The sequence below is a fragment of the Notothenia rossii genome, assembly GCF_949606895.1.
Source record: "Notothenia rossii genome assembly, chromosome: 7".
NCBI classification, from domain to species: Eukaryota; Metazoa; Chordata; class Actinopteri; order Perciformes; family Nototheniidae; genus Notothenia; species Notothenia rossii.
Genome location: NC_136905.1, coordinates 22,213,937 through 22,227,651, shown reverse-complemented (window position 1 = coordinate 22,227,651; position 13,715 = coordinate 22,213,937). Strand labels below are relative to the sequence as shown.

General features: G+C 44.7%; 1 long non-coding RNA gene across 1 annotated transcript; it reads left to right on the top strand.

Moving 5' to 3' along the window:
- Positions 1–1,701: 1,701 nt before the first annotated feature.
- LOC307046860 lies at positions 1,702–4,447 on the top strand. Its single transcript, XR_013810251.1, has 3 exons — positions 1,702–2,141; positions 2,851–2,898; positions 3,094–4,447. It is a non-coding gene; the product is annotated as an uncharacterized lncRNA (long non-coding RNA).
- The last annotated feature ends 9,268 nt before the right edge of the window (positions 4,448–13,715 follow it).

Sequence of the window (13,715 nt, the reverse complement as noted above, 5' to 3'; positions counted from 1 at the left end):
TAAACTGGGTTGGAAAAACCAGCGCCATATCCCAGGATGCAAAGGGTGACGGTGACGAATGAGTTTTAAAAAAAATATATGAGCTGTGTCCCAATTCAGAGCCTCGGGTCCTCCGCAGACTGCGAAATGAGACGGTCTACGGAGCATGTCCTTGTAAGTCACCGGCAGTTACCCCTACATTTTGCCGCCCCCATCACCTAGCAATCAGCTGTAGTCACAAGTGCCGGTAATAATTTCTGACACTAGGCAAAATATTTTCAAACTGTTTTCAAACTGTTTTCAAAACTGTTTTCAAAATTGTTTTCAAAACTGTTCAATATGGAGTCAGATCTAGCTGTAGCCTACTTATTTTGGTGTTATATAATATGTTTAAATTATTTTCCCGAGGTCGCAACAGGCCCCCGTGAAGAGGGCTTCATTCCCCCGCGCATCTGGATAAATTGCGCAGTCTGCTCCTTGCTCCCTATCAAAACAAAATTGTTGCAGTAAGATTTGTATAACAAAAGCAGTTAAATAAATAAATTAGCTTTATAATGAATCCCAACAATATGAAAACCAAACAGGGTTTAGAAATATTTTCACTTCATATTATTTTATGTATGTAATATAAAGAAGACATCTCCAATTACCCGTATATTTAAATACACAAATTAAATAGGTTTAGTTTTCTTTCATGTCGTTTACTATTTGGGTGAGTACATTTAAAAAAGAATCCAGCTGAAACCGTTGTAGCAGTTGATGGGACGTTACAAGCCATATATTTTTTCTAAAACTCATTCGTCACCGTCACCCGTTGCATCCTGGGATATGGTACACCGCGGAGTGTACATCAGATGTATCCTCTAAATCTGGGGAAAGAAGGCTGCATTTGTGGGCCGCATTCCGAGGAGTCTTGTATTTTTTTTAAATTGGGACAGCCTTCGTTTGGCAGAAGTGACGTATGCGGTCTCCGAATGCATCCTCAGGAGGATGCTGCCGGGTTATGGCTAGAAAGGATCCGTCTAGTGTAAATATGACGTCACGTTCTCGTTGTAACTCTCGTTGTAATCGGAGCGGCTCGGAAACACATCTACAGCAGTAACATGATGCAACATACACATTAATGCAGCAGCAATATTAATAGAGAAACATCAGACATAATAGTAAAACACTGCAAGGGAACATTGTATTGCACCAGGAGCTATCTTGGGACTTTTACTGCGACAACGTTGACTTGCCTGTGAATAAAAAATAAACCATAGTGTTGGTGATCTACAGTGTTGTCATTCTTCTTTGAACACCAGCAAGACCGCTAACACCCTATTTCAACAACCACACTCCCTGTAATTGACATAATTAATAGATAGTTTAGCTTCTCATCATCAGTTGCTGTGGCCCACTGATGTTAACGAACTGAAAGGCTGCCGGCCAAACGTAAACATTCAGCCATGTGACATTCAGCTAAACTCTCGCGAGAGTTTTACAAAAGACGGATCCTTTCTAGCCATAACCATGCTGCCGCTGTAAAACCCGGAAGTAAGTTAGCATTTTTAGCACTTCCGGTTCCTTCCTCAAAAAGCAATGCATTTTTTCCATAGGGTTTTGGAAAATAGTTCGAAATAAGGTCTGTGGTTGACACAAATTTAAGAGATAAATCACGTTTTGTTCTACGACATTAAATACATAAGCAGTGACCCCACTGGGGATTTTTGAAGAGTTTACGTGTCTGAAAAACGATGGTTGTTACCGAGTGGCTGAATAGGACTACAGAAATTGTCGAGGCCGTTTTACGTCATTACGCCGAACACGTAAACACTCCCGCTAAGTTTGTTTTCCCCTGTGTTCTTCTTGAAAGCAAGTACCTGCCTATCTTTAGTATCTGTATATCTATATCTGACCATTAGAATCTGCATTTTTGAAATTGTCGTTTTTAACACCGTAGTTTTACAAATGATAGAATAATTAATTACCAGTGTTTTCCAATTTTACTCGGCAGTTCGTTTCGTTAGCTAACGTTAGCTAAAGCTAGCGCTACTAGTTAGCTACGCAATGGTTTGTTGCTTTGCTCCGGGTTGCAGCCACAGGTCTTCGCATGAAACGTACTTGTTCTATCGTTTCCCGGCCGATATTTTCCAAAGGAGAGTCTGGATTCGTGTCATGACGTAAGCTGACGTTACATTTTTGTCCATCTCACGGTGAAATGTAAATGATGGGTAGTGACTGTATCGCCGTTATAGAGATGGCGCTGCTGAAAACATCGCAACATAAGTAAAGATAATGAATACATCCTATTAAAACCTGCGTGGCTTATATGATAAGTCTAATTAGTACAAGCAGCATAACGTTTCACCATGTAACTAAAGATTGTAGTCAGGGAAATCAGTTTGACATATTGAACTAATAACAAATCACCTCTGGCTTGCAGAGAACTCTCTGCTCCATAGCTTCTCTTGGACGTAAAATCACATGTACATTTTACATTTATATTCAATTTAATATTCCATCCCTCACATACTTTTGTATATATAATAACTTATATTTTGTTTTTCTTGTTATGCTGCTGCAACACAAACATTTCCCAAATTGGGATCAATACAGTAATATCTTATCTTAATTAATTAAGAAATATAACTATTATAATTAGTGTAGCAGCTGACACCTATTTTCAATATGGATTAATCTACGATTTATTTCTTTAGTTCAATGTTCATCTATAAAAATGTCAAAATAGTGAAAATGTTCCCGAGACTTATCGAAGTGCAAGGTTATATCTTTAGATGTTTTGTTTTAGCCTATGTACTGTATGTCTTAATGCTCTTATATGTGACGGTATGATTTCCATGAAACTAATATTTTATATCTTCCCAACAGACGAGCTGACAGGAAACCTAACACTCTAACAACCATAACATTGCAAAGGCGAGTAAATGTAAATTTAAAAAAAAATCACGATTTTTTCATTTCTTCTTCTTTCTTAAAGTGAGGTGAAGCTGACCTTGCACTTGGTGCCAGTAATTATGTTCCTCACGCAGGCTGAATGTTTCTCCTTCCTTACTGTCACAGAAGCCCTTGATTTGCAATGCTTCACTAATTGTCATTTCCCTGGCTCTGTAGGGACACTTTACCTCCAGCACAGCGGAAGACCCTACCAGACCATCTGGAGATGCCCCCAACAATCCTGATAGGGAGAGCCACAAATCTGACTCATGGACCTGCATCTGGGTTGCAGTGGTGAATGCCCTGACGCCCTCACCTTCATTCATAGTCCCCCACTGTACAGACAAAACACCATCAAGGGCCTGTTGTTGCCCTAGCACCCTGGCAATAAAGGAAGCAGTCACACGCTTTGACCTCAGGACAGCTCCAAAGTTGCTGGCAGTCAACCTTCCTTTCCTGAACAAATGCCAGCTTGGGTTGGTTCGCTGACCAGTGGTAGCCACCTGAATTGCCCTCTGTTGCTCTTCAGACAATGCCATGCTTGCCACAATTGCCTCGGGTCCCTGATGCCCAACAGATTTGATAATTTCAGGAACCGTAAGTGTTTCCAAGCTGCAGTGTACCTCTTCTGGCTCGGGGGAGAGAAGCCAAGAAATTCCTGAGAACCTGCCCCCGAGTCTGTCCCTCAGCCAGTCACGATCTTCGGAGGTGGGCTCTCTTGTCAGCGGGTTAAATTAGTTATTGGTTTCAACAGTCACATTAAAACAGTTACTAAATCAGCCTACTATCACCTAAAGAACATATCTAGGATTAAAAGACTAATGTCACAGCAGGATTTGGAAAAACTTGTCCATGCTTTTATCTTCAGTAGACTGGACTACTGCAATGGTGTCTTCACAGGTCTCACTAAAAAATCTATTAGAAAGCTGCAGCTGATTCAGAACACCGCTGCTCGAGTCCTCACTAACACTAAGAAAGTGGATCACATCACTCCTGTTCTGAAGTCTTCACACTGGCTTCCTGTGTGTCAAAGAATAGATTTCAAAATACTGCTGCTGTTTATAAAGCACTGAATGGTTTAGGCCCAAAATACATTTCTGACCTCCTGCTAAATTATGAACCATCCAAGTCTCTCAGGTCTTCAGGGACGGGTCAGCTTTCTGTCCCCAGAGTCAGAACTAAACATGGTAAAGCAGCGTTCAGTTCTTATGCTCCAAATATCTGGAACAAACTCCCAGAAACTTGCAGGTCCGCTAAAACTCTTACTACTTTTAAATCCAGGCTGAGGACTTTTCTTTTTGTCGCTGCTTTTAATTGAACTATTCATATCTTAGACTGCACTTTAACTTTTATCCATGTATTTTTTCTTTTAATGTTTATTTTATGAGCTTTTCTTTTTAATGACTGATTTTAAATGCCATTTTCTTAATGTCTTTCATTTTTTGTAAAGCACTTTGAATTGCCTTGTGTTGAAAAGTGCTATATAAATAAACTTGCCTTGCCGAATAAAGATTTCATGTGACACATACAATTGATTTGTTGATGGGAATTAATGTGAATAAATTAACTCTAGGTTAACGGTACTCTTGCTATCACTACTCACCGACACTATAAACCTTGTCCCTCATGCTAGCCCTGACAACACCGGTAAGCACACCTTCATCTAGGCTGCACTGTTACGTGTCCTGACTTGTAGTGGTTCTCTCTTCTATCTACACTCTTCTTGTCATCTTTGTAAAACGATATCAGACTGGTAATTGACACAGCCATGACTTCTAGTTAAATTCAGTGTGGCTAAAATGAAAAGCTTTGTTAAAATATGCAAGCACGCCAAAGTCAAATTCAGCTTTATTGTCAAAAATTTGACATGTGTTATACATCCAGAAATATCGAAATATCGTTTCCCACAGTGTGACATGTATACATAAAACAAAACAAAAAGGGCCTAGATAAACGTGGTACACATTAAACGAAAACGGGCCTAGATAACTGGGGTATACAGTTTAAAATGTTAATATATTTAAAGTGTTCAAAGTGCAGTTTCAGTGCAAGTCAGTTGAAACGATCTTAAGTTGGCGTGACGTTGAAGTCGTGCGACCCTGCTGCTGTACTGGCTTGTAGTTCGTTTATAGCATAACGTTAGCTTTTTGCTTCTGGCGACTAGATTTATGATTCAAAAATTATAAAAGTAGGGTTGACATGTGGAGATTATCCGGCTGAACAAAACGTGATCCCTCTCTTAAATGTGTGTCAACCACAGACCTTATTTCGAGCTATTTTCCAAAATCCTATGGAGAATTTGCATTGGTTTTTGACAAAGGAACCGGAAGAAGTTTACTTCCGGGTTTTACGACGCGTCACTGCGGGACACAGCTATAGAGTTACGTCATTTCCGTTCACTCCAATGGACCACTTTTTTACAGCAATGGCGGATCGTGGAGCCTCTCAATCGTTCCCCGGAAGTTAGCGCCAAGGCTAGCAGAGCTGTAGAGTTGCAGCATAATAGACCGTTCGTGACAGACTTTTAAAGGTAAGAAGAAGTTTAAAGATTTATATTGCGGATATTATCAGTACATCTGATTCAAATTAACATGTGTATTAAAGGATGTCAGTGGATTATCCCTAAATTAGTAGATTTAGGGAACGTTTACAGATAACAGCTTAAGCTAGGATACCATACCATAGTACCATACACTATACCATAGTGGTTGAATACACAGTATTAGGAAACACTTTATACTTACTGGACATGTTATACTCATTATATACTGTATATAAAATATGACCAAGATTGTGAGACAACTTTATAGAAATTTCATATCACATCTGTTACTGATGCCATTTGTCATACTTTGTTAAACTCACAAATAATAAAGTTCCATAACTTCAGTTGGGAACAAAGACCACACCTTATCTCTCCAAGGCAATTTCCCATCCAATAGGTGTGCTATATAGGTGTGTATAACCCTTTCTCCTGTCTGTTACTCCCTCTTTCAGCACAAGAACCAAAGGGGGATTCAATGGAGCCTGAATACCTGCACTGAGACCCTCACCCTGCACCCTGAGTCTCAACTCTCAGTCTGTCACAGTCCAAACTGTGTCCCTGTTTGTTCCCCTGTGTGTGTGTGGAGAGGGTGTGGTGTCCCTTGCAGGCAGCAGCCTGATTGCTCTCACCTGGCCGTCCGACTCAGCTGTCCCTCATCATCTAATCAGGACACATTTTATCTACTCCAGTCTCCCAGCAACTCACCGCCAGATTGTTTTCTACACCAGTGGTATTACATCCTCCTGGCTGCCCATTCAGTTATCCTGTCTGCGTGTAATTCCGTACTCTTTGTAACTAGTTTCTCTTGTGTTTCCAGTGCAGTCCCTCGGCCATCATCCACCAGAGCTTCCAGCCAACCTGCCTGCTTCTTCCTGCATCCTACCTGCCTGCCTTGTAATCAGTCCAGCCTCTCACTGCCTACCTCCACTCCGGACCTCCATAATCACCAAACCTGCCTGAGTCTCCGAAACAATAAACCATTTAAACATCTTCAGTCATTGCCTGCGCCTGGGTCCTGTTTGAAACATAATCCTAACAGAACAATCTGGCCACCATGGACCCAGCAGGCCCGGACCCAATTCGTGAGGCTCTCTCCAACCAAGGCGTCCTCGTGGGCCGGCATGACCAGATGCTCAGAGAGGTTATGGATAACCTCGCATCACTAGCCGCCAATGTAGCACAGATGGGACATCACCTCAACCTGGTTTCAACTCATCTTGCTCCGCCTGCTCCGGAGGATCCAGCTCCCTTAGCACAGGTTCCAGCCCAGCCCGCTCTCCCTTCACGTGAGCCAAACATTCCCACTCCAGAGCGGTACGCAGGTGCCTTAGGGACATGTAAATCTTTCTTAATGCAGTGTTCTCTTGTGTTTGAGCAGCAGCCGTCTACTTATGCTAATGACAGAGCTAAGATTTGTTATATGATAGGTTTACTTACAGGTAGCGCCCTAGCCTGGGCATCAGCTGTATGGGAGAGTCAGTCCAACCTTTGTTATTCTTATCCAGAGTTTACAGAAGAAATGAAGAAAGTTTTCCACCACCCCGTCAGCAGTAGGGACGCTACTAAACGCCTCCTCTCACTGCGACAGGGCTCCCGTAGTGTAGCCGAATACTCAGTGGAATTTAGGACCTTAGCTGCAGAGGCGGGGTGGAATGACACAGTGCTTCAAGGGGTTTTTCAAACGGGGCTAACTGATTCTGTTAAAGATGAGTTAGCAGTCAGGGACGAATCAGCTAACTTGGATTAGTTGGTCTCTCTAGCCATAACACTGGATAACCGCGTTAGGGAGCGCCGTAGGGAAAGAGCCAGTCGATCTCCTGGGTCACTCCCCTCTCGCCCTGTCTCGTCTCCTCTCGCAAGATTCAGGTCGGAGACTTTCCCAAGTCCTAGTGCTCCATCTGAAGTCTTTTCTCCTCTCCTGTCTTCAGAGGAACTGATGCAGCTAGGCAGAGCCCGACTCACTCCCCAAGAACGTCTCCGGAGAATAAGAGAAGGACTTTGTGTCTACTGTGCTCACTCCGGTCATCTCGTGGACACATGCCCCCAGCGCCCAAAAGAGGGTGCTCGCCAGTAAAGGTGGGGATACTGGTGAGCAAGGCTGTTTCTTCCTCGACCCCCCAGACCCGCAAGCCTCTTGAAGCCACACTGCTGTTAAATCAACAGTCTCTCTCTCTGCCTGCCCTAGTGGACTCTGGGGCTGATGAGAGTTTTTTGGATGCCCAACTGGTTGCCTCAGCCGGCATCTCAACTCAACCTCTGACAGCTCCTCTCAATGCTCGAGGTCTGAATGGGAAGCTCCTGGCACGCGTTACCCATGTCACCGAACCCCTACATCTCGTCCTGTCCGGTAATCACCATGAAATGATTCAGTTCCACATCATGTCCTCCCCTCACACACCCCTAGTTCTGGGCCAGCCATGGTTAAGACTGCACAACCCCCACATGGACTGGTCGGAGAATCAAGTAAGGAGTTGGAGTTCCTTTTGTCACTCTTCATGCCTGCGGTCTGCAATTCCCCCAGCAGAGGTCGGTATTCCTCCAGTTCAGCAGGAGCCACTCAACTTGTCCGCTGTCCCTCCGGTTTATCATCGCCTGGGAGAGGTTTTCAGCAAGCAGCGAGCTCTTTTTCTGCCCCCTCATCGCCCTTACGACTGCACAATAGATCTTCTTCCTGGGGCATCTCTCCCATCCAGTCGCCTGTTTAACTTGTCCCGAACTGAGCGTGAGGCCATGGAGACATACATCAAAGACTCACTGGCTGCTGGCATCATAAGACCCTCTTCTTCTCCCGTCAGAGCAGGCTTCTTCTTTGTATCCAAGAAGGACCGCCCCCTACGCCCCTGCATTGACTACCGGGGCCTTAACAACATCACCATCAAGAACAAGTATCCACTGCCCCTCATCAATTCAGCCTTCAAACCCCTACAGAAGGCCACCATTTTCTCGAAACTCGACCTCAGGAATGCTTACCACCTGGTCCGTATACGTCAAGGAGACGAGTGGAAGACGGCGTTCAACACCCCACTAGGCCATTTCGAGTATCTAGTGATGCCCTTTGGACTCACCAATGCCCCAGCTGTCTTCCAGGCTCTTGTGAACAATGTCCTCCGTGACTTCCTGAACCGTTCAGTATTTGTGTATCTTGATGATATCTTGATATTCTCACAGACCATGGAGGAACACACCCAACATGTGCAGCAGGTTCTACAAAGGCTCCTCGAGAACAAGCTGTTTGTCAAAGTAGAGAAATGTAAATTTCACGTGGATTCAGTGGATTTCCTGGGCTACATCATTGAGCAAGGTCAGCTGAGAACAGACCCAGAGAAGGTACAAGCAGTGGCACAATGGCCCAAGCCTTCCACCAGGAAGCAGCTCCAACGTTTCTTGGGCTTTGCAAATTTCTATCGCCGGTTCATCAGAGACTACAGTCGTGTTGCCGGTCCTCTCAACCAACTCACCTCCCCAGCAATCCCCTTTTCGTGGACTACTCAGGCTGAGGCTGCCTTCTCTGAGCTGAAGAGACGTTTCACCTCGGCTCCTATTGTTATGAACCCTGACTCATCTCTTCAGTTTATTGTTGAGGTTGATGCATCCAACACCGGTGTGGGGGCGGTTCTATCACAACGCTCAGTCTCCGACCAAAAGCTTCACCCTTGTGCTTTTTTTTCCCAACGACTGACAACCCCTTAGCGCAACTATGATGTTGGCAACAGGGAGCTGCTTGCTGTTAAGCTTGTGCTGGAAGAATGGAGGCACTGGCTGGAAGGCTCTGAACATCCATTCATTGTGTGGACAGACCACAGGAACCTGGTCTACATACAAACTGCCAAACGACTAAACTCCCGTCAGGCACGCTGGGCATTGTTTTTTGGGAGGTTCAACTTCACCCTTACCTACCGACCTGGTTCTAGAAACCTTAAACCTGACGCATTGTCCCGGCAGTTTGCAGTGGATCAGGATCCCATAGCTCCTGACACCATAATCCCCGCTACCAGAGTGGTGGGCGCTGTAACATGGGAGCTGCTTGAGAACTCAGTGAGGAAGGCACAGAGAGACCATCCAGATCCAGGAAATGGTCCAGATAACCGTTTGTTTGTACCTGACTCTGTCCGCTCACAGGTTCTCCTATGGACCCATGCTTCCCGCTTTGCCTGCAACCCGGGTTTGAGTCGGACCCTATCCCTCCTGAGACGACACTTCTGGTGGCCTTCTATGGAAGCGGACTCTCGAGCCTTTGTGCTGGCCTGCACTATTTGCGCCCGTAGCAAGTCTTCACACCAGGCTCCTATCGGTCTACTCCAGCCTCTCCCAGTCCCTAGTCGTCCCTGGAGTCACATCGGCCTAGATTTTGTTACCGGCCTCCCGGTTTCACAGGGTAACTCAACCATTCTCACTATTGTCGATCGCTTTTCCAAAGCGGTTCATTTTGTGCCTCTTCCTAAACTCCCCACAGCCTCTGGAACTGCTGACCTCCTGGTCAATCATGTGGTCCGGCTCCATGGCATTCCAACAGACATTGTATCCGACAGAGGGCCCCAGTTCATATCTCAGGTATGGAAAGCATTCTGTCGAGCACTTGGAGCATCTGTCAGTCTCTCCTCAGGCTATCATCCTCAGACTAACGGGCAGGCCGAAAGAGCCAATCAGGACCTTGGAGCTGCACTTCGCTGTGTCACCTCCCGGAATCCCACCTCCTGGAGCTTACATCTGCCCTGGATTGAATACGCTCATAACTCACTGTCTAGTGCTGCTACCGGTATGTCCCCATTTGAATGTTCTCTTGGATATCAACCCCCTTTGTTCCCAGCCCAAGAGGATGAGATCGCAGTTCCCTCTGTCCAAGCCCATCTCCGTCGTTGTCGTAGGATTTGGAAGGATGCCCGCTCTGCCCTTCTCCGCTCCGATGAACGCAATCGGCATATTGCAAACCGCTACCGGACCGCAGCTCCCCAGTTCCAACCAGGTCAGAAAGTTTGGCTTTCTTCAAAGAATATTTCTTTACAAGCTGAGTCTAAGAAGTTGAAACCACGCTTCATTGGCCCCTATGTGATCAAGCGCATAATCAATCCATCTGCTGTTAGACTCAAGCTGCCTCCCTCCATGAGAATTCACCCAACCTTTCATGTGTCCCAGTTGAAACCAGTGTTGTCCAGCCCTTTGTGCCATCCAGCCATCTCCCCTCCACCCACCCTTGTTATTGATGACCACCCGGCCTACACGGTCCGACGGCTGTTGGACATTCGCCGCCGGGGCCGTGGGTACCAGTATCTGGTTGGTTGGGAGGGTTATGGTCCTGAGGAGAGGAGCTGGGTGTCCCGCAAGCTCATTCTATGTCCCTCTCTCATTCGGAACTTTCGCAGGGACCACCCAGATAAGCCTGGTGGTTCGCCTGGAGGCTCCCGTTGAGGGGGGGGGTACTGTCACAGTCCAAACTGTGTCCCTATTTGTTCCCCTGTGTGTGTGTGTGTGGAGAGGGTGTGATGTCCCTTGCAGGCAGCAGCCTGATTGCTCTCACCTGGCCGTCCGACTCAGCTGTCCCTCATCATCTAATCAGGACACAGCTTATCTACTCCAGTCTCCCAGCAACTCACTGCCAGATTGTTTTCTACACCAGTGGTATTACATCCTCCTGGCTGCCCATTCAGTTATCCTGTCTGCGTGTAATTCCGTACTCTTTGTAACTAGTTTCTCTTGTGTTTCCAGTGCAATCCCTCGGCCATCATCCACCAGAGCTTCCAGCCAACCTGCCTGCTTCTTCCTGCATCCTACCTGCCTGCCTTGTAATCAGTCCGGACTCTCACTGCCTACCTCCACTCCGGACCTCCATAATCACCAAACCTGCCTGAGTCTCCGAAACAATAAACCATTTCAACATCTTCAGTCATTGCCTGCGCCTGGGTCCTGTTTAAAACATAATCCTAACACAGTGTTTTTCAAGCCTTTCCCTGTTTTTTTGTATTAAACAAAACATTAAGCTTTCCCAATGGTGTGGTTTTCGTTTTGTGAAAAAGTGCAAAGGCAGTGTTTGTATATAATAACCTCACATATGTTTTGCTGTTGGTCGTGAAATTGCTCCTGCTGACTTGAGCCAGCCATTTTTTCCTCCGCCCTGTGTCAGTGGGGAAGCCGTACATTCGTACTGCTTTCTCGGAGCGATTTGAGCATCCCCAGGCAGCACAGCAAACCATGGTGGCGACTAGGAGGCAGTACAGCAAACCAGGACAACACGAGGAAAAGGCACAGACAAACTGCATGATATGCAATTCAATGTTTATTGAATTTCATGTATTTGCAATGGATGTTCCTAAAACAACACATTTAACATCATCATCATGCTGCTGCTGCTGTTGCTGCTGCTAGTCCTTTGATAGTCACCTGTCGGTCTCCTGTCCTTTCTGAAAGCCATAAAGATGACATTAGTCATTTAGATAACTTGTGTCCTCAATTACCATGGGATTACTGAAACTACCATGAATTTAAGAAAATGGTAGAAATGAATCTAATCTGAATTTTGAAGCATTCCTTTAGATCCCCTCCCTCTAAATATATCAAACATTAGAAAGTGACGCTCCTGACTACAATACAAGTTTAAGAAGATAATATTGGTTTAAAAAAATTCCAAGCTATTCATAAACAGCAACAGGCTCTTTAACCAAGGCACCGTTAGCCTAACATGTAAACTAGTTGTTCACACTAATCCTAATATTATCACTTAATATTAGCAAATTCTATTTTATTTGTTAAAACATATTGATGTAAATACATACACATATCGATTTGTTGTATAAATATTGCAAATAAAAACCCTTATTCACTAATAATTACCAAAAATCGTAGTTCTATCTCCTGTTATCGATGCATTCACATTGCCCGCCATGAACTTCCGGGGAACGATCCTCGTCTACATCAGAGTCATAGAGAGATTTCTCTCTAGGGCTCTGGTCTACATGAACCACGTGACGATAACCGTTTTTGGACTTCCGCTGTCGTAACTCTTCTATCTATATGGCGCTTGGAAAAACGATAGACGCATCCCGGCTCTTCCCCAGAGTTTGCCGCTAGTCGTATCACATTAATTACACAAACACAAAACTCAAACTCAAAAGTTAACTTTTTCGTTAAGGCCAAGTCATGAGAAACTCTGCGGCTCAGAGGGCAGAATTATAACTAGGTTTTAGTTTCTTTAACTTGTCTTTAATTATTTTGATGACACAATTATTTACTTTTTTTCTAGATTTATGCTTCACCTTGCCTGGAAATTACAATTAAAAAAGTTAATGCAGGATTTGATATGTTCTACAAGACATAATGAGGGGGGGAGCAACTCTCTCAGACTCCTTCTTTGCCCAAACCGCGGTAGCAGTTTGTAGCGGTTGTGATTTAGTGAGCTGGTATTTCTTCGGTCATTTTACATTGCATTTCACCATTTGTAATCATGGTGAGCTTGTCAGGACATAGAGTCCACAGTTTCCCTAACAGGAAAAGGACCGGAGCTAGATTTCGTTCCTGGTTGCGTTGTGCGAGGTGCACCTCCACCCCCCTGCAGCATATACTCTCCACAGCTGAAGCCTATCAAACAAAACGTTTATCAGGAAATCGTATTACATATCTCTCCCCCCTTCGCTCCTCTCTCCCCCCTCGCTCCTCTCCCCGCCCCCCTTCGCTGCTCTCTCTCTCCCCTCCGGTAAACAGCACCGTACGTAGTGTGGCGTTGCATTATGTAACGCGAGATACGGCTGATACTTGCGCATTCATTTCTGTTATGGATCAGTCCTGCCAGTCACGTCACTATATTATCATGGTCTATTGGCCGCCTAGCAGGCTCATAATTATAAGGTTGTGGTCCGTCATATGCATACAAATATACATTTTCAACCTCTTCTGTGTCAAAATTAGCATTGCAAAATATTTTCAGAATGTTGCTTGGAGAATGTTCTTTATTTGTTTTCATGTAACATTGAGGGACCGTTTTATATAGAAAATCTTTAATGTGTTACCCAACAACGTCCAAAACACATCCTTAGAATGTTGCAGGCAAAACGTTCCACCTTTGCTGACTTATCACATTAAAGGAACATTTTATAAAACACTTTCTGTCATCTCAGGCCTCAATAACATCCTGAAAACATTTGCAGAATGTTGCTTGGAGAATGTTCTTCATTTGTTATCATGTAACATTAAAGGAACATTTTATAAAACCCTTTCTGTCATCTCAGGCCTCAATAACATCCGGACAATTTTTTCAGAATGTTGC